We start from the raw sequence: 18,163 nt of genomic DNA, 5'->3' as shown, positions 1-18,163 counted from the left end.
TTTGAGGAGAGAAACTCAATGCCAGCACGGATTTGTTTTTTTTCATATAACAGATCTTGGCAGTCTGATTAATATCTTGCATGAATTTGGGCTTCCACAATTATGACACCGTTTTAATATAGCCAGTGGGTCCTTTCAGGCTCTAGTGTAAACTGAGGGCAGTGAAAGGCTGCCTCCCATGTAAGCCCCTGACTTCAGGAGTCTCCTGGCGATGCCTTCTGATATGACAAGCATTGTTGCTGCTTTCTGAAAGTCAGTGGCTGAAGTGCTTGGGGGTACAAGGTGTCTGGGTGGCTGGGATGGAGTAAATGAGAGGGAAACATCAACAGCAAGATTTCTCCATCCCTAACCCACCACAGCTAAAGCTGCCAGAGCCTGTCTCATCAGGGTCCTCCTTCGTGCCGGCCAGAGGGATGCTCTCAGCCACTTCACCCACTGAGATGCTTCATCTCCATTGTCTTTATAGTTCAAGAGTCCATGTATTCAAGTATTTAGTCCACACGGTAGTGATGGTGGGGATGAGGGTGGGAAATACAGCTACTTTTTTTTTCAGCAGGGAAGAACAAACTCTAAACGAAGGTCCTTTAAGGATAGAAGACAGACTGATGGTGCCACAGGGATGTACTTGGCACTTTAAACTGCAGACAGATGCAAGCACAGCGTGTTTGAGCACAGGCAGAAATAAGGAAGCTATCGCATTCCTGGGAAATAAGGATACACCCTGTGATACGACTGCCCTGCCACATGAGACCATAACATCAGCCTGATCAGGTGGGCACCGGGCAAGGATATTTTTCGGGGATGCTCACTGATCTGGATCCCAGCTGCCAAAGGGCTAGGTTTGATTTGGGATGCAGACCACGGATATTCCTGCCCAGGTCTCCCCAGTCTTCCAGTTACATGTAATTTCACGCCTCTGAATGCATGTCCTGAAGTCCTGGCTCTTCTCCTGGTGTCTCCAAGAGCTGTCGTAGGGGCTTCTGGGCAGGAGAAGGCCATGTGGCATCTGGCTGGCATCCTCTTCCTGAGTAGCTCTGCGTGCATCTGCCTGGAGGACTTCATAAAAATTAATTGAGTCGCCCAGCATTAGACACAGATCATAAAGCTCCCATCTGATCTCGTGCCTGCTGCTGATTTTAACAGCCGATGGAGGCAATGAGCGCTAGCTCATCAAGAATACCACAATACTCACCGAGATAGCTGTAACACGGTGCAGATAAGGCTTTAAACATACAACAAAGAGACCCTGCCTGCACCATGAAGCTTACTCCCCTAACAGGAGTAAAACCCCAGGGCAAGAATTTAAACATGGCAAAAGTGATGAGGATTACTGTTCGAGTTGCGAGTTTCACTGAAAAGCAAATTTGTGCCTCCAATTAATTTTATATTTTATTGTTTGTTTTGAAGTGAAAGAGAAAGGGAGAACTGGAGAGCAGCCAGACAAGGCGTGGAAAAGCTTTGCCATGGACAAGCCCCGTTTCTGCCCGATAACATTTCTGCCCACATCGTGCCTTCCCCAGCAGATGCCTACCTGTGCCTGGATTCCAGACCCGAGGTGACAGCATACAGAGGCTGGTTTTCCCTGGAAAGCATGGAAAGTGAGAGCCCAAGATCCCCACTGAATAATCTGCTATGAACCATTTATGTGTTACAGAGCCTTAATTTCACAGAATCATGGAATCACAGAATGGATTGGGTTGGAAGGGACCTTAAAGCCAATCCAGCTCAAACCCCCTGCCATGGGCAGGGACACCTCCCACCACACCAGGTTGCCCAAAGCCCCATCCAGCCTGGCCTTGAGCACCTCCAGGGATGGGGCAGCCACAGCTTCTCTGGGCAGCCTGTGCCAGGGCCTCACCGCCCTCTGAGGGAAGAATTTCCTCCTAATATCTAATCAAAACCTCCCTCTTTTACTTTAGAGCCGTTCTCCTTGTCCTATCTCTACATGCCCAATAAATACCCTCCCCAATTTTTCCTGTATCCCCCCCGCACATATAATTTTCACGCGCAGCTCCCACCACCACCCTGCTCCCCACGCACCCCCGCTAACTTTCCACCTTATCCCCCCCCCCTTTTCCACCCCGACGCCCTCCCCTCACCTTGCGGGCTCCCCTTTTTGGGGACCAGCTCCTCCTTTCTGCTTCGAGCATCCCGGGGCCCGAAGCGGGGCGCGTTTCCCACGGCCCCCCCCCAGTGCTCGGGGCGCGGGGGCGGCGCGGGGGGAGCCTCGGGCCGCGGGGGGGCGCTGCGGCTCGGCTCGGCTCGGCTCGGAGGCTGCGCCCCCCGCCGCTATATAAAGGAGGCCGGCGGCGGCCCCCGCTCCGTCCTGCCGGCAGGAGGAGGAGGAGGAGGTAGAAAAGGAGGCAGGTGAGAGCCCAGCATCGCTGCCCCACTCGGGGCAGCGCCACGGGAGTGCTCGGGGTTTGCCCTCTGTCCCTGCCACGCATCCCTGTGGGATGGGGGGACTGGGGATGGGATGGGGAGGTTGGGTGGAAAAATCCTCCGGGGATGCGCAGCGGTCCCCGAGCTGTGCTCCGAGGGGGAATCGGGTGCGTGGGAGCCTCTCCGTGGGGGTGGGAGAGCAGGGAAGGAGGAAGCCCTGCTGGCTGGGGTGGGCGGTGTGCGGTGTCGGGTCCGCTCCTGCGAAAGTTTGGAGGATGCTGAGAAGCGGGGCGCCGCGTCCTGGGGGCCTCCGGGTGCGAGAGGGGCAGGGGGAGAGCATCCCGCTGGGCACGGCCCCAGCCCGGTGACCCTTCCGAGGAGGTGCACCTCGATTTTCCTCGCTGCTGAAAGGCAAATAAAGCCTCTACCGTGAGTTACAAGCCAGTGTTTCCCCTCGGTGCGAGGGGAAAAAGCGAAAATGTGGAGGGCAGGGTGATGGGTGCAGCTCTCCCTACTCATAAGCACCTCTTCTTGAAGAGCTGTTCATCCAGGCTGGCAATTTCCAACTCTGCTTAGGCTGCTCCCTTTCCCCTCCCTAGTAGCGAGCAGCTGAGCCCGGTTGCTCCAAGCATGAAAAGAGCCTGGCCATTCATCACTGCGTGAAACTTCAAAGATCAAAACCCTAATAAATACTTCCCAACAAGTCAAGCGCTGGAAATATTTGCGGGTATTCAGGTAGCGGTAGCACAATAATTAAATGTCAAGTGTTTGCACGCAGGTTGTAACTTCGCGGTGGATGGCTGCATGAAGGAAGCACTTGGCAGCAGTTGAGCTGGATGTAATGTGATGCAGAAATGCCTTGCTCTGGGTTGATTTCCTACAGGAATTATTATATTCTCTGTATGTTCTGTGTAGTGTTTGTGGGTATCACTGTTTCTCACCCCCTGTTTGAAGCAGGGGTGTGGGCTTTTCTATATCCCCTGCTCTGTGAACTCTTAGCCGGTCTGTTGTTTTCCAATGCCATTAAATATACCCGATTGCTTGTCTCCTTCCATCTCTGCAATCTGCTGGGGAGAGCAGCACAGCCTGTGCTGCAGGAGTGTGGTAGCAGTGAGCTACGTGTGTGAAGATGGAGATTAACTTCTCACTCTTGCTTTATTTATCAGCGCCTTAATTCCAGCAGAATAGAGCTGCAGCACAATGTACAAAAGGGGGATTTTGTAAGTGAGCCTTTCAGCAATGTATTGTCAGTTTGGAAATAACTGCATGAGACTAGGGGGGCTGAGGAAAGCTTTGCAAGGCTGTGTCCATGTGGCTCATTTGAAGTAACTTCTGATATGATACCAGGTCTTTCTGTATGTTCATCTTTTAAGGACAGAAATTGCTATTTGGCTACTGATCTAACAAATGACAGGCAGAGGTTTGGGTCTGATAGAAAAACTACTTGCCTTTTCAGCAGTGTCTCCTATGGTAAAGTTTTGTAAGGTGTTGTCTGTAGTGATAGTGACTGTATGAAGAAAGTAGCTTAACGCTTCTGGGCCACATTTCTGGAATGTCTATTTCTATGCCAAATACATCAGGATATAGCAAGCAATGCTAGATACTTAATGAGATAAAGGAGGCAAGAATTAGCGGCATGGATATTGCAGAACTGCTGTTCTCCACATCTGTAAAGCACAGCAGCACATCAGAGGCTGGGCAGGGAATTCAGTATCCAGTAAGAAATAGTAATAAGCAAGAACTTTTATTCGTAAGTAAAACTTTCAGCTTCTTTATTTCCTAAATTCCTGAAGGAGTCACCAGAAATCAGCATAGGACAGAACTGCAGACCAAACTGCAGGCTCCAAAAATGTGTTTTCTGGAGAGTCACACATTGGTAGATAACATGAAGCACAATAGACTAGTACAGTGGTTTAATATTTGATTGAGCACTCTGGAGGAGGAAAAAAAATAAAACATAATGGACATGTCAGTAAAGATGCTGAAATGTCAGCAACAAGTGGTACAATAGGAGGTACGTTGGCTGGATGCTGAGGTTTGCTAACAGGAATCAGAATATCTGCATTGGAAAGGGTCCACAAGGATTGTTGAGTCCGACTCCTAGGACTACTGAAACATGTCAGATTTAGCAAATGCTTTCCCAACAAAAGGACTGTGCATTAGCATGTTATTTATAATCATGCTGGCCTTGTTTAAATGCAACTCTTACAGAAAATTCTGCAGTCAGCTTTGTTGAGGTCGTAAGTAGTTGAAAGTGGAAAGTAGCAAGCAGCAAAGCTTAGGTGCATGATGATTTTGCAATAGCAAGCTCCTTACAGACTCAAACCTATTGGAACAGTCTTCAGGAAAGTAATTCAGATGGATTTTTGTAACTTATTCCAGCACTATCTTACTGTGGCTGGGTATACTTTTGATGCTTTGCTCTCCAGAAGCCTAATTTGTTCTGTCCATTGCAATTAGCAAGGGTGTTATCTGATGTTCTGGATTTCAGGGTGAGGAACTGATTTATGTCAAAGACCTGTTAGTCCATTGTGCTGTAGAATCAGATTACCATTGTGCAGCTGAAAGGTATGTCTGAAAAACATTGAAGACCTCTTAAAAAGTACAAAGACTTCCTTGATACAAGGAAGGGCTGCCTGTAAGGCTTTATTTAAGCAGTCGTCATAGTAATTTATTGGAAGAATTGTTATTGCAATTAAGTGGCTATAAAGCTGGCAGTTTGTCAAAGCTCCTGGGCCTGCGAACCTTCACATTTCAGGGCAGGAACTGGCTTTTGGTAGAGATGAAGTTATTCTGCTCTTGTGGGCTGATGTTTAAAGGTGCTCTACAGTGCGGAAAGTGACCTCTGTAGCACCCTGGCTGGAAGACAAGCAGATCTAAGTTCCTCTGTAATTGTGTTAAAGTGAGTTTAAGACTGCCCTTAGCTTCCTCTCCAGAAATTGGGAGCATGCTGGCCCACTCTTGCAGGGCATTTGGGAACTGCATGGAGAAGCCCACTTTGTTCCAGCAGAGTCATCTGTATCAAAACTCTGCAAATGAGTTAATCCTTCAAAGCATCTGGTGCAGCAGCAGTTCCCAGGCTTTGCTGGTAGTGACATCACATGCAGATTAGTGATTTTATGCAAGCCCTAAAACTAGCAAGAGCATCATTTGCAGAATTCCTTGGATTCCACTCCCATTCTGCGATCGTGACCCTTAATTGAGCTGATGGTGTGCTGTACAGGTTGCTGCTCCTTGTGTGAGCCTTCAGGCTGTTCTACCCAGAGATAAACTTGGAGGCAGCTATTGCATTGGATGCAGGGCTGGAAGAAAGGCATAACTTGTGCTCTTTCTCTGCACAGCTGTGAGTATCACTTCAGCAAGCACTTACAGGAGAATGACTTCCCTTTGAAATCATAGCTTAAAAGTAAACAAGCATCCAAAACACATGCTGGGCTAATTAGTTTCTCTATTAAGTTTTGCTTTTGGATTTTAACTGTTTGATAGCTTATCCTAAATGAGTTGGCTTCTGTGGTTATTATCCCTCCAGGCAGCTCTAAGTTATGGCAAAATACTAAGGCTGCCAAGAAGCCAACCTGGCAGGAGAGCTTGAACAGAGATGCTCTGGTAGTGCTGGATGATGAAGAGATGCTCCAGCCCTCTGGCATGTGTTGTCTCTGCCAAGCTTTGCACGGGGCATGTGGAACAACCCTTTAAGCCACCTGAGATTTGCTTGCAGTCCTCATAATAATTCTGAAGCTTATACTATTAGCAAATTTCAGAGGGACTGGATGACTCCTGAGTAGTGTACTTCTGTGCTACAGGGCGCGTTGATCTTATTCAATAAGAGTTAGATTGATGGGGGAAAAAATAAAGCTTTGTATTCAACATTTCTGAGTCTGATGTAATTTGTTCATGCCAGAATGCCAGGAGGAATCGTGGCATGCTGTGCACAGGGAAAGCTGGCAGGATGCTGTGCTCAGAAGACATTCACAAGTAAATCGCAGTCAAGTACACCCGGCAGAGCCGTGCTCTTGGAATGAACGTGTTTGTTCTGGTGTAGCAGCCTGCTGGGATCTGAGGTTCTTCTCTTGCCATTACGATGAAAAGGCTGCTTAGCTGTTGGTGCAATGTGATAGAGGGAGGCTTTAAAAAAGGGAACAGTAGTCAAATAATCTACCTGAGCCTTGGTGAACTCAAACTGCTGCATGCACAAGGCAGGGGATGTTACAGGAACAGGAGCTAGTAGCTAGGACAGCGTTGCTTTGTCCACACTGCAAAGTTCAGGTCCAGGTCCTCTGCCTTTATTCATGTGAGTAATCCTTTAACGTCAGCGGAGCCAGCCAGCCACTGATACTGAAGAAATTAAAGCCCTGAGGTTCAGGTCAGAAGACACAGAGCTTTGTGCTCCCCTGAGGGCCTGGTGGGAACATGGGCAAATGTTGCTTTATTTCACCTTCTGGATCTTGATGCCTCAGGTGATGTGCGAGCTGAGTCGCTGTGAGCTGCAGCAGCTTTCAGGTTAACCTGGTGCAGGCAGAAAACACCACGGCACATTCATTTTTAGCTGCTCAGCAGTTTTAGAATCAAATCTCTGAAAAGCTGCCTGGTTTGATTGTTCCTGTTACATAACAGCAGTGTCTTTGGGATTTGAGAGGAGCCGGGAGCAACATGTCTCTTGCATAAATCCCAGCGGCTGTGGTGATCTGCCCTGACCCTTGGTGGCCAGGAATGGCCTCAATGGGGCTGAGTTTCTGGGGTGGAGCTGAATCAGCCTTTACCCCCCCCCTCCCCCCCCATTTCCAGCTGGAAGCAGTTAATTTTGTGATTTTTGGCACCTTTGTTTGCTCCTGAGCTTGATTTTAAAAAAGACTGAAGGTTAGGTCAGACCCTTGATTAAAGGCTGTTGGAGAAGGTTTTCATGAGGATTTTTGTCTTGTGGGGCAGTGCCACATCCTGTTTCCCATGGGGAAATGCTGGCTCACTTGGGGGTTGTTTTGTGGCAGAAGCTGCAGTCAGGCACAAATCTGAAATTCAGGGGTCTCTGATGTCCCTCTGACTCCAGGGGGGTGGCAGATCTCCTTCCTGCCCTGTGTTTGTGTGCTGGATGTGAAAGTGGTGGACCAGCAAGTGAGCTCATGGAGCAGGAGTGGAGCTGCAGTGAGAAGTCAGCTCCATGTGGTTTGGTGTCCCTGCAGCAGGTCTGAGCCTTCACTTGACCCTATTTCCTGATCTGTTATCTTGGTTAAAGTGGGTAAAACAGTATGGAAGAGCATCTAACCCCCTAGACCTGCCCTAAGGGTGCATGTGCCTCTTCACCTCTGGTGCAGGCTGCACCTCCTGGCTTTTCCATGGGAGAGCTCTGCTCTGAGAGTGCTGGCAGCCCCTGGTGTAATTAGGAGCATTTGAAGAATGGTGCAATAAAAAGCAATGTTAGGGGGTTGTTTAGGGGAAGGATTGAGGTAACCATGCACAAAGACCTATCTAATTAAAACTGCAGGAAGATAGAGATGGTGGCTAATGAGGCTGAACGTGCAACTTAATTTAACGGAGTTATTTGCAAAGAAGCAACCTGCCTTGTTGGGGAATGGAAGAGGAGGAATAGAACATACCTAATATTTGTTGCCAAAGTATAAATTTCATTGTAATTAGTGCAAATTTTTCTGCAGGCTTCTTTGGATTTGTGATTTTACCACATTTCTATGAAATGCATCAAGAATGGTAACCACAAATTGCATGTGAATAAAACATTTAAAGACTACTATTTAATTAAATCTTACCTTAAATCCCATCTGTATCTTCATCTTCTAGTATCTAAGTTTTCATCCAACTTTTCTCCACCTGCTTTGAACCCCAAAGAAGAAATTGTCTTATGACTTCATTTTTAACTCAGCTGTCCTTCCTTTCCCTGCCCTGTCATACAGGTCTCTTCTGTCGTCTATCTGCTCTGCTTGTCCTACAGTCACATCCCTCTTTATGGTCTCCCTTGCATTTGTGACTTTAACTCCTCACTCTAATCTCTCCTTTTCTCTTATACAAATACATGTCACTGAACTAATGACAAAAAAGATGGCAAAGCTTTTTAATATATGGTCTGATCGGTCCTACTTGACAGATTCTCATCTAGTTTCACTGAGGCTCTTGGCAGTTTGACTTTGGCATCTTTTACCACTTGTACATCTCAAGACCTCTTATCACATCTCAGGACTGGCTTGCTTTCTTTCCCTGGCTTCAGCTGTGATCTCTGGTACCATAACCACCATTATGTGATGTTTGTTTCTTGTGACTGCGATCATCTCTTGACTTACGTATTTTCTGGATGATCTTTCTAGCTCTGGTTTCTCCTCTCTCTCTCCCTACTCTTCCTGGATGATCTCATCAGAAACAAATTCAGCTAAATCTCCCTGAATTAGCAATGCATTGCTCTTATTCCATCAAAATGTGGCATGTGAACAGGGGACCGAATAGCACAAAGTCCCTTAAATACTGATCTTTGTAAATATGTCAAAACCTGACTAAGTTTAATCTGTGCTTCCCCTTCAGTTTGTGCCCCTAAACTTCACTTAAGAGCACTGACTGGCTTTAAAGGTCTTACAGAGGAAGAGGAACAGAAAACGTGGTGTTTATTTCAAAGCTTTGCATCTTCCTCTTTTTCCAGGATAGGTGCACTGCTTCATTTGAGTTACTTTTAACTAGGATCAACTTATCTGTGAGTTCATGTCAGGAAATTGAGACAGGACAGCAATCAGAAGTGCAGGATGTTTGATCTTTAGCAGAGTGTTTACAAAAGGTTTGATGGTGTTTGTCCTTGTTACCTACTCTAATTCTAACGAGCCTTTTGTTTGTTTTTTTTAAAGGTTTCCACCCTGGGACTGTCTTCTAGGGTAAACTATCACCAATGGAAGTAACATTTGTTTTTCCAGCATTCTGGGTAAGTGTCTTCTGTTTTTGTCTGATTTAATCTTATAAATGTTTGCCACCAAAGAGCTCTTTTTGCAAGTGGTCTTTGATTTTTGTATTAGTGTTATTCTGTCCAACAAAAAGAAAACGCCCTCCAACAATTTTATAAGCAATGTAGATAAAGGTGACTTCAAAGTGAACCATGAGGCTCTTGTACTGGGGGAATTATCAAATGTAAATAGACGTCTTCCCTAATGATTTTGAATTTTGCCTGGTATGTATAATGTATATTGGAAAATGTGCTATGCTAGTTTAGATTCATATCTAAACTGAATCTTGTTACTTCCTTTGTGTAGTTCTTTGGACTGTCAAGAGTTGTTTTTTAAAGGTATGACAATATTTGAAGCTGGTCTTTTGTGCTTGGGACAGTAGGGAAGGTGTAATCCCGCAGTCTGGGAGATGACTGTGGATCCTAGTAAAGTCATGTTGTGGTGATGTGAAGTTGTGCTTGGTAGTTGTGAGCAATAATGATGCTTGCTGAAGCCTCTGGAAGGTCAGCAATGATGTTATACCTGTAAAAAAAAAAAAAAAAAAAAAAAAACAACAACAAAACTTTTGTGTTAGTAGGGTGAGACAGTCTGGTGGATGACCTTGAAGGGCTTGGTCAAATTTGTGTGTTATGTCATTCCTACCACAGTGGCTTGTACAGCAAGACAAGAAAAATCAACTGTCCACATAACTGTGTGGCTTTCTGGGTATGCATCTCCTGCAGGCAGGTCTGATCCTGACCCTGGAGCAGGGGAAAAAAAAAATCTGGCCTGGCTGGAGTAAGTCTGGTGACCTGGAAAAAACATTGCTCTGTCCTTTGGGGAGACTTGCTCCTGGTCTGGCCTGGAGCTCCTGCCAGAACTGGGAAATAGCCAGGATCCCAGAGAAACCTGTGGGAATGTCTCTAGCCTGCAGCATGGTGAGGAATCACTCAAGAGTGATGACTCTGATTTCCTTCCTCAGCTTGATACCACATGAGCAAAAACCACAAATCCAGGTTACTACCAAGGGCATTCCCTGATCCCATTCAATTTAGGAAATGCTATCGTGTCCATCTTCTTCCCCAGCCCAGGCTACAGACACAATAAGGACTAGTAGGGCTTGGGAAGGTGAAGCAGACATCAGGCTCAATCACAGCATGATCCTGGCTTCCAAGGGGTTCTTCAACTGGACAGATGCACGAGACAGCACTACATCATGTGTTAGATAGCACATGTATCAGATAGGAACTGTATGGTTGCAGGAGTCTGGAGAGGAATAACCCACCCCTTACCCAAGCTGAAAGCTGCTTCTCTGGCAAGTCATGCTCACTCAGACGTGCATTTGGCTGAGAAATGGGTGGTTGAGTTGGGTGTAACTGTCTCTGAGTGGCATGTGCATCTTGGGTACACACAGCAGTAAGGCACCTAAACATGCAATGGGAGAAACACCTGCTGGGCTTACAGGTGGCACATGATGTTCCTGCGCTGTTGCCTGACACAAAAGGACGAAAGGATGTGCATTTCTTTGAGGACACTTGCAAAACTTTGTAGTAAGGGATGCACAAAAATTCATATCACTGCCTCTTACGAATTTCCCATGCACAAATTATTCCATTTTTACAAGCAGATAACTGTTTTTGCCTTCTCATTAGTGGGGTTGTAAGCCTTTTAACTCCAGCAGTGAAGTTAAAGCTGTACATCTCCTGTGCCTAGGGAGAGCTGCTGCTGAGACCCATGCCCAGCTCTCACTGCCACTAACTGGATGAAGTCCAAGGTTGGACCCTGTTTTGGAATTTGGTTATGGAGCCAAAAAGCACAAGTAACCTGAAATGAGGAATACATATGAGCCCTGTTGAGTATTCTTAATTCTCTGTGCCTGTGGATTTCCTAGTTTGAGGACTCCAGTGTTTGGATGACAATTGCAAAAGACTATTGCTATATGAAGCAGGAATTGTACAATGATTCAGTATTGTTTAATTGTCTTTAAATAAGATAAAAAGAGCACAGCAAGTAATTTCTTAGTAGGTATCTCCAAAATGTCCCATTAAATTGTTCCTTTCCCTTAAGTATGTTTCATCAGCAGGTGTTGAGTCCTTGTTCTTAGTAATGTGTCCTCTTCCTTTTTGAGCTGACATGTCTGCTGTAGTCAAAGTAAGACTTTGAATAAGAATAAAGCTTCCTGGCCAGTTTCAAACTCCTCTATTCTCTTCTTTCAAAGAGGACCCAGTGTTGTGTGTTTGGAGATAATGTGCTTTTCACTTTCCTCATACTGATCTCAGAGCTTTGTGTGTGAAGATGGTGGGCATACAAAAGCATAACCCTGCTCAAGAGATCTGTATGAGCTTACAGTGCATTGCCCTCATGCCTGTACTTGATGGGAGGTATCCTGACAGCACTGCAATGTTGTTCTCATAGGAAACTATTTTCAATAATGCCAAGGAGTTGCTTGAAGTGGTCTGCATGGGAAGTTGTGGATCAGAGAGTTGATGCTATACATCTGTATTTACACAAACAGCTAGTGAAATGCCTCTAATAGTTTTGTAGCTGCTTTCAGCTATAAGCAGAAACTCAGGAAAGCAACTTAACAATATTTTAAGTCATCCAGTAATTTAACATGGGATTACCATTGAAATCTCATAGAAATACTCAAGACATCCTATACTGTATCGGATGGATTAAGCATGATTCACTTATTGCTTTAAATTCCAGGGGGATTATTAATGTCTGGGTCATTGTTTCCTAGACTTACAAATTTAAAGGCCAGAGGGGACCATGTGAATAAGTTCTTTCTGCCTGCTCTGTGCAGGTCAAAGAAATACAGGGTATATCAGTTGTCCTTTAATTCCTTTGTTCAGCATATCTTCCTGAAGGAGATCAAGGCCTTGATTTAAAGGGTGTCAGTGGTAACGAATCTGCCATGTCACAGGTAAATTGTTAAAATAAATAATGAGCCTTGCTCTTGGAGGCAGTCTGTAGCTCTCTTCAGCTTCCAAATGTTGTACCTCAATTGTTTTTCCTGCTGGACTGACAAGGTATCTGTTATCTGAGATGCTGATTCTCCAATTAGCCACTTCTAAAATTCATTTTGTAGGAGCTGTGTGGAGGTATGGTGGATCTTTGAATTCAGGGCTTTATGTATTGCATGACTTTAAATTGATGTATGGTGTGAAATTAGGAGTAGTAATGTGTCATGTCAGCACACTGCACTGCCATTATCAAATGATGATGTAACTGCATACAAATGATCAGATTTACATGACCAGACCTATTTTCCATACAGCTGTGCTGATTGGCGTTAATTGTGCCTCTGTCTTTCAATGCCTTATTGATTGTGTCCCATGATAACCTTTCCCTGATGCTGCTTACTGCTGATGTCAGTCGAACAGTTCGATAGCAGCTTAGGTTATCCCACTTAACCCTTTTCAATACCGCATCAATTTCAACTCTCTGCAGTCATGTTTAACAGCAGTCATTGCATCATGAAACTTATTGGCATGTCTGCCCTGTGGTAGTGAATTCATGTTTTTAATTGAGGGGCTATTTAAAGCTCTCCAATTACTGATGGCATGGGAGGTATGTCATTATCACTGAGATTTGAATAGAGCATCCTGCATCTTGCTGAAAACAGAGTAGAAGCAGTTGTCAAGTACATTTGTTTTTTCCTGATTTTTTTTATAGTCTGGAATGACTAGTTATTGAAGCCATAGCTTGGAATGTACTTACTCTTGTTACATTTAGGGTGGTGCTCCTATTGTTATAAACCTTACCAGGCTTCTATTTTTTGCTTGCTTCCATCTTTCGTGTGCATTTCTGCAATGTTAATTTGTATTCGTTGTTATCAGTGTCTTTTCCCCATCTGTTATGTACTGTGGGTTTGTTTTACAGTTTGTTTTTTTTTTTTTTGCTGCTGCTGTCACTTTCCTTAGCTATAATTCTTTAACCAAAAAAGCTTTTATGGCTGTAACACAGTGATTTTTTTGGCATGTAATAAAGTATCCCTAGATAAATGGTTCACCTGTATCCGGTAGGAGTCAATATAACATTAGCTGGAGCTGACTTCTTCTGGTGCTAAGCCATGGAGCAGTACTTGTAGACTTTCCAGAAATCTTCTAGTAAGTGCTTCTTCCAGAACAGATTCTCTGCTAGAATAAAATGAAGTATGACAGTATTTTTTGTAACTTTGAGTATATGTGCTTGAGGAGTACCTCATTCTGTTCTTACCTCAATTGAAGAACTTCTAGCAGACCCCAGCCTGTCTCATCCTGTGACTTGCCAATAGCCCAGTTTGTTTTCTTTGTGCATGTAGTGTTCATGGCTTTTATCTTGTCCATACTCCTTTACTTGAATAAGTCATTTTTTAGCATGACCATACTATGTTTTTATCTTAACCTTTAATAGAATTAAGCTTCATTTTAAAAAGGCAATTCAAATCTCAATTGAAACTGAGCCCTGTCATTGCAATTGTAAGTATTCAGAGGAATGAATAGTTTGCCCTCTTTTATTTTAGAAAAAAAAGCTATTGAAATATTAACAGTACTGGTGAAGGCATTGCTTTCTGTTAGTGCTGTAGTACACAAGTCAAGTGCTTTGACAATTCATATTGAAGAAGTATATAGAAGTTATTTGTCTAACTTCTGCAGTCAGCAGCTCCCAATCCATGTGGTCTTCTGTAAGCTTGTGGCTGCTGCTGTGCAAAGGTAGGAGAATGCAGATGTGGTGAACTTCATGGGATGCTGTGGTCAGCTTTGGGGCTCACTCTGCACACTGGCAGAGGAAGAGGACAGTGGCTGAGGTCAAAAGTTGATTTTCTTCTTTGTGAAACAAGCGTGGTCTTAAGTGGTTCCTTCTCAAATCGCTAATAAAGAAGGCTTTTAAAACAGCATACATGCAGAAATTAGCTTATGGCTATTTGAAATAACTTGTTAACATAATGGTGTTGCTGTCACCAGAACTGACTTGTACTGACCTAGCCTTGGTGAAAGTTTGTTCCCTTGGTAGAGAGCAGCCCAGGCAGATGATGGATGTGACCATTTAATGCAAACCAAATATCTGGGAAAGATCCACATCTCCTGGTATTATACCATGCTTAGCACGAAGGAGTCTGTGTAGCAGAGTATCTTGAGCAGAGAATTTGCAGAAGGGCTCGGTGAATATGTTCAGGTGGATTACAGAAGTTACCAGGTTCCCATTGATAACCACACTGTTCATGTATTGTTTCTGAGGTGCAGCATCCTAACTAGGATTGAGTCTATGGAGCAGGAATCAGCTTGTAAATGCTTTGGGACAAGAATAAACTTTTATCATTGTCTTGTAATGTAGTTATGAGGAATCCTATTTTATGGCATGCTTTCAGTACATCAGGTAGTAAGTCAAATAAAATGAAGGGTACAGACAAGGGCTAAGAAATGATCCACCTGCAGTGACACAATAGAAACATCTTCAGGAGCCCTTGGTTTAACCCACTTAAAATTACTTGTGAGGAACCTTCTGATATGATAATCACATTATTCATACTGTTTTTTTCTGAATTTCAAAACAAAGTGTGACCTTGATTTCAAAGGAAAAGTGCATGAAAGCATGCTATGCTTATTTTTTGTAATTAATCACATATAAGCCAATTTTATGGCAAAACAGATAAATGAGATGTCAGAGTATTTGTTTGTAAATACTTTGCTTCAAGATATTAGTGATTTGTATCTTAGCTTTACAAAAAAAAAAAAATCCAGAAATCCAGTGTTTCTTTCAGTTTCACAGCAGGATGAAAGCACAGCATGCAATGTATACTGCAATTAAGCTCTACATTGATACACCATAACTGGTGTATACATTCTGCTTAGTTATTGCACTGTGCACTAAAACAAAAAAAAACTTCCTTCTTCCCTTCCTTCTTCCTTTCTGTAGTAGGTCTGGGGGCTGTTACTTCTCCCCAGCACCCCTGTCCATGTCACTGGTGCAGCTCTGCTTGCATGAGGAATTGCCCTGGTAAACATCAATGTTTTTCAGGGCTGCTGTGAAGCAAATATCAGAAGGCTGATTCAGAGGTGTCTGTGGCTCATCAACTCAAGAAATGCCAGTAGCTTCTCTGAATGCTGGGGGCTCCCAAGCCTGCCTTGGAGGCTTAAACCAGAGATGGTTCAGAAGATGAGTCACCATCCCTGGCGGTGTTTTAAAAGATGTTTAGATGTAGAGCTTAGTGATATGTTTTAGTGGAGGACCTCTTAGTGTTAGGTCAGAGGTTGGACTTGGTGATCTTGGAGGTCTCTTCCAAGCTAGATGATTCTGTGATCCTGTGAAAATGGTCTTTCAGAAGAGATAAGCCTAACAATGTCCACATCTCTGAAGGAGAACGTGTGCATTGATGATGGCCCTTGGTCCTCCCTGCAGTGGTGAGGTAGGTTAGGCTTGGGGCCGGTGTAGCCTCCTGTCCTCACCCTGAAGATGATGGGGTTTCTGTGAAGTCCCTTTGAAGGGGACACTTTCAGGGTGTACAGGGCCCATGTCCTTGAGCCCATGCATGGATTTTGGCATCACATGAATCTGGGGATGCTGCATGGCAAGTGCAGGTGTGGGAGGGCTGCTGCCAGCCTTGGGGTAGGTTTGCACACCAAGCAGTTTTGGGGTTCATATCTAGACAGGGCTTTGGTTATGCATATATCCATCAGGAGAAGCAGAAATGGTGTTGAAATGTGTAGAGCCACTTAACTAGTAGCAAATGCCCGTGGACTTCGGATATGGGTAACTTTGCATAACAAAGTTAACACTGGCAGTTGTGAGTACTGTAAGTGCCTTTTTACAGTAGAATTCAGTAAATCCTGTTAGAAGTGCCACAGGATGATATTAAGTTACTTTATAGCTCACTTGTCTCTACCTCTAACAAGTTCTGGCATTTAGTGTCTGTTATATGCAGTATAATAGGTTTCAGCATTAGGCTGCCTTCAGTGCATAAACTGCTGTTTGAGTCTTTTAGCCCTTCCTCCTAAGCTGCCAAGTGGTGGAGGATATAGCTTGGATAAGAAAACAATTTAAACTTTCTCAGTGAACCAGTTTTAAGAGTTTTTTTTCCTCAAATGCAGAGTTTCACACTGGAGCTGTGTGATTAAAAGCCTATGGGGAATCAAGCATTGGGATGGTTTGAAGGAAGATCAAGGGATTGAATGCAATTTTTTCTGCAAATGATAATTAAAGAAACAGCGTTCTCATTAGCATAATACACTAAATGATAAAAAGAATTGGACAGATGCCTAATCTTGAAATGCTTCTTAATTTACAAGTACACATTTTAAAAAGGAGGCAATTGAGGTCTGTTCTTCCTGGCTGCCTCTCTGGATCATCAAAACTACTTCTTATATAAGTTTACTTTTTTTTCTGTATTTTTCCTCTTTAGGACAATGAGTTGCACACTCCAGGACCCCATCCATACAAAGTCAGTTGCACTTCTACAGATAAAACAGCATCCTTTATACTTTAGGGTTTCTCAGATTGGATGCCTACCAGACAAAATTACACATTTAAGTTGAGTTTATCAATTGGGGCCATATGCAGCCCTGAAGGAGTCCAAAGGCATCTACCACAAAAATGAACAGAAAATGTTTCATTCCAGACTCTAACATTCTTTGTCATCACTCTGAGTTTATCACATGTGGGTCCACAGAGAAACACATTTGAGAGCCCCATTAAGGAGGTTAATTTTTAATAATTTTTGAATTCTTGTTGAGGGCAAAAATGACTCAGATTTTAATGAAATTGTGAATCAAAAGTTGCAATGAGAAATAGGCGTCATCTGTATTGATGCTTTTGTATGACCTATATACTGTTCTTTTTCCAGTGATGCAGTTTCTGTTTCACTTTAAATATCATCCTACTTCTGTTCTTTTACCATCACATTTATAGACTCCCAAAGGGTTATGAACCAAAATATCGTGTAATCTCAGAACTGTTGCCACCTGCAAATGTGGGATGGCCCACCAGGTCCCATTAAATTACATCTACACTGCTGAACAAGAGCCAGGTATGCATCAGGGAAAAGTGCTTGCACTGCTCAGTGCACTCAGCTCAGGGTCTCTTCTGGGACCTATACAGAGCCCTGTAAAACAGTCACATCTGCATTTTTTCCTCTTTGAAGCTTGTGAAATATGATGAGCAAAAGTGCTTTTCACACTGTGGAACAGGGTATGTGTTGGCAAATGGGGTGAACAAGAAGGTCTGCTGGAAGTGCTTAAACTCACTGGGTTGGTGATGGAAAGCTGTGCTGGGGTGTATGGGAGCCAAACCTTATTTGGTCTTGTCCATTCTGCTGTTGAGTGGCCCTGGGGTGTGTGACACTGGAGTACTTCCAGGCTGTTTAAAGAAGACTTATTAATTAATAAGGAGCCCCTTTGTCTTGTGAGGCTAGGCTGTGCCTCTCAGACTGCAGTGGGAATTGCACTTTTAGTAAGGTTAAGTATATAGAAGAGAAAATGTTTTAGGAATGAAAAAGATTTCTCAGTGGGAGCTGACTTGTGAATTACTCCAGTTACAGCCCCAATGCAAGGTGGAAGCTGACTGCAAATGGATGCCACATTTTCTAGCTGGAAGTAACCTGCCTTTTGTCAAATCCTAGAGCTTCTCTTCAGACAGAGAGCTAGTAAGCACCACTTTGTGAAGGGGTTGTGGCAGCCAGAGCTGAGAGGTCAGCTGGAGTACACTGTTTCTACCAAAGCAGCATCCTGCCTACTTGAAGTTAACATATTTTGATAAGTGCAAATCCCAAATTAATGCTGGGCAATAACATCCTCAGCTGATGAATAACTTGACAACTACACTTGAAACAGTCAAGACACTTCCACCCTCTGCTAGGTGGTTACTGTAGGTGATAGTTTCTGCTCTGCTGCAGG

At 44.1% G+C, this 18,163-nt stretch overlaps 1 protein-coding gene and 1 long non-coding RNA gene across 3 annotated transcripts in view; one reads left to right on the top strand and one right to left on the bottom strand.

The window, feature by feature from the left end:
- Positions 1-382: 382 nt before the first annotated feature.
- LOC110352304 (uncharacterized) lies at positions 383-2,255 on the bottom strand. The gene is made up of 3 exons (XR_003500814.3): positions 2,100-2,255; positions 1,532-1,582; positions 383-1,056 (listed from the first exon to the last, which is right to left on the bottom strand). It is a non-coding gene; the product is annotated as an uncharacterized lncRNA (long non-coding RNA).
- Positions 2,234-18,163, top strand: part of MTUS2 (microtubule associated scaffold protein 2) — a 275,206-nt gene continuing 259,276 nt past the window's right edge. For both annotated transcript variants that reach the window (XR_011806475.1, XM_072032648.1), the window contains exons 1-2: positions 2,234-2,367; positions 9,219-9,292. The gene's annotated coding sequence lies outside the window, so the exon portion shown is untranslated. The remainder of the gene's footprint in view (positions 2,368-9,218; positions 9,293-18,163) is intronic.

This window comes from Anas platyrhynchos, chromosome 1 (genome assembly GCF_047663525.1).
Source record: "Anas platyrhynchos isolate ZD024472 breed Pekin duck chromosome 1, IASCAAS_PekinDuck_T2T, whole genome shotgun sequence".
Classification (NCBI taxonomy): Eukaryota; Metazoa; Chordata; class Aves; order Anseriformes; family Anatidae; genus Anas; species Anas platyrhynchos.
The sequence above is the reverse complement of the archived record's forward strand: the minus strand, read 5'-3'. Positions and strand labels throughout refer to the sequence as shown.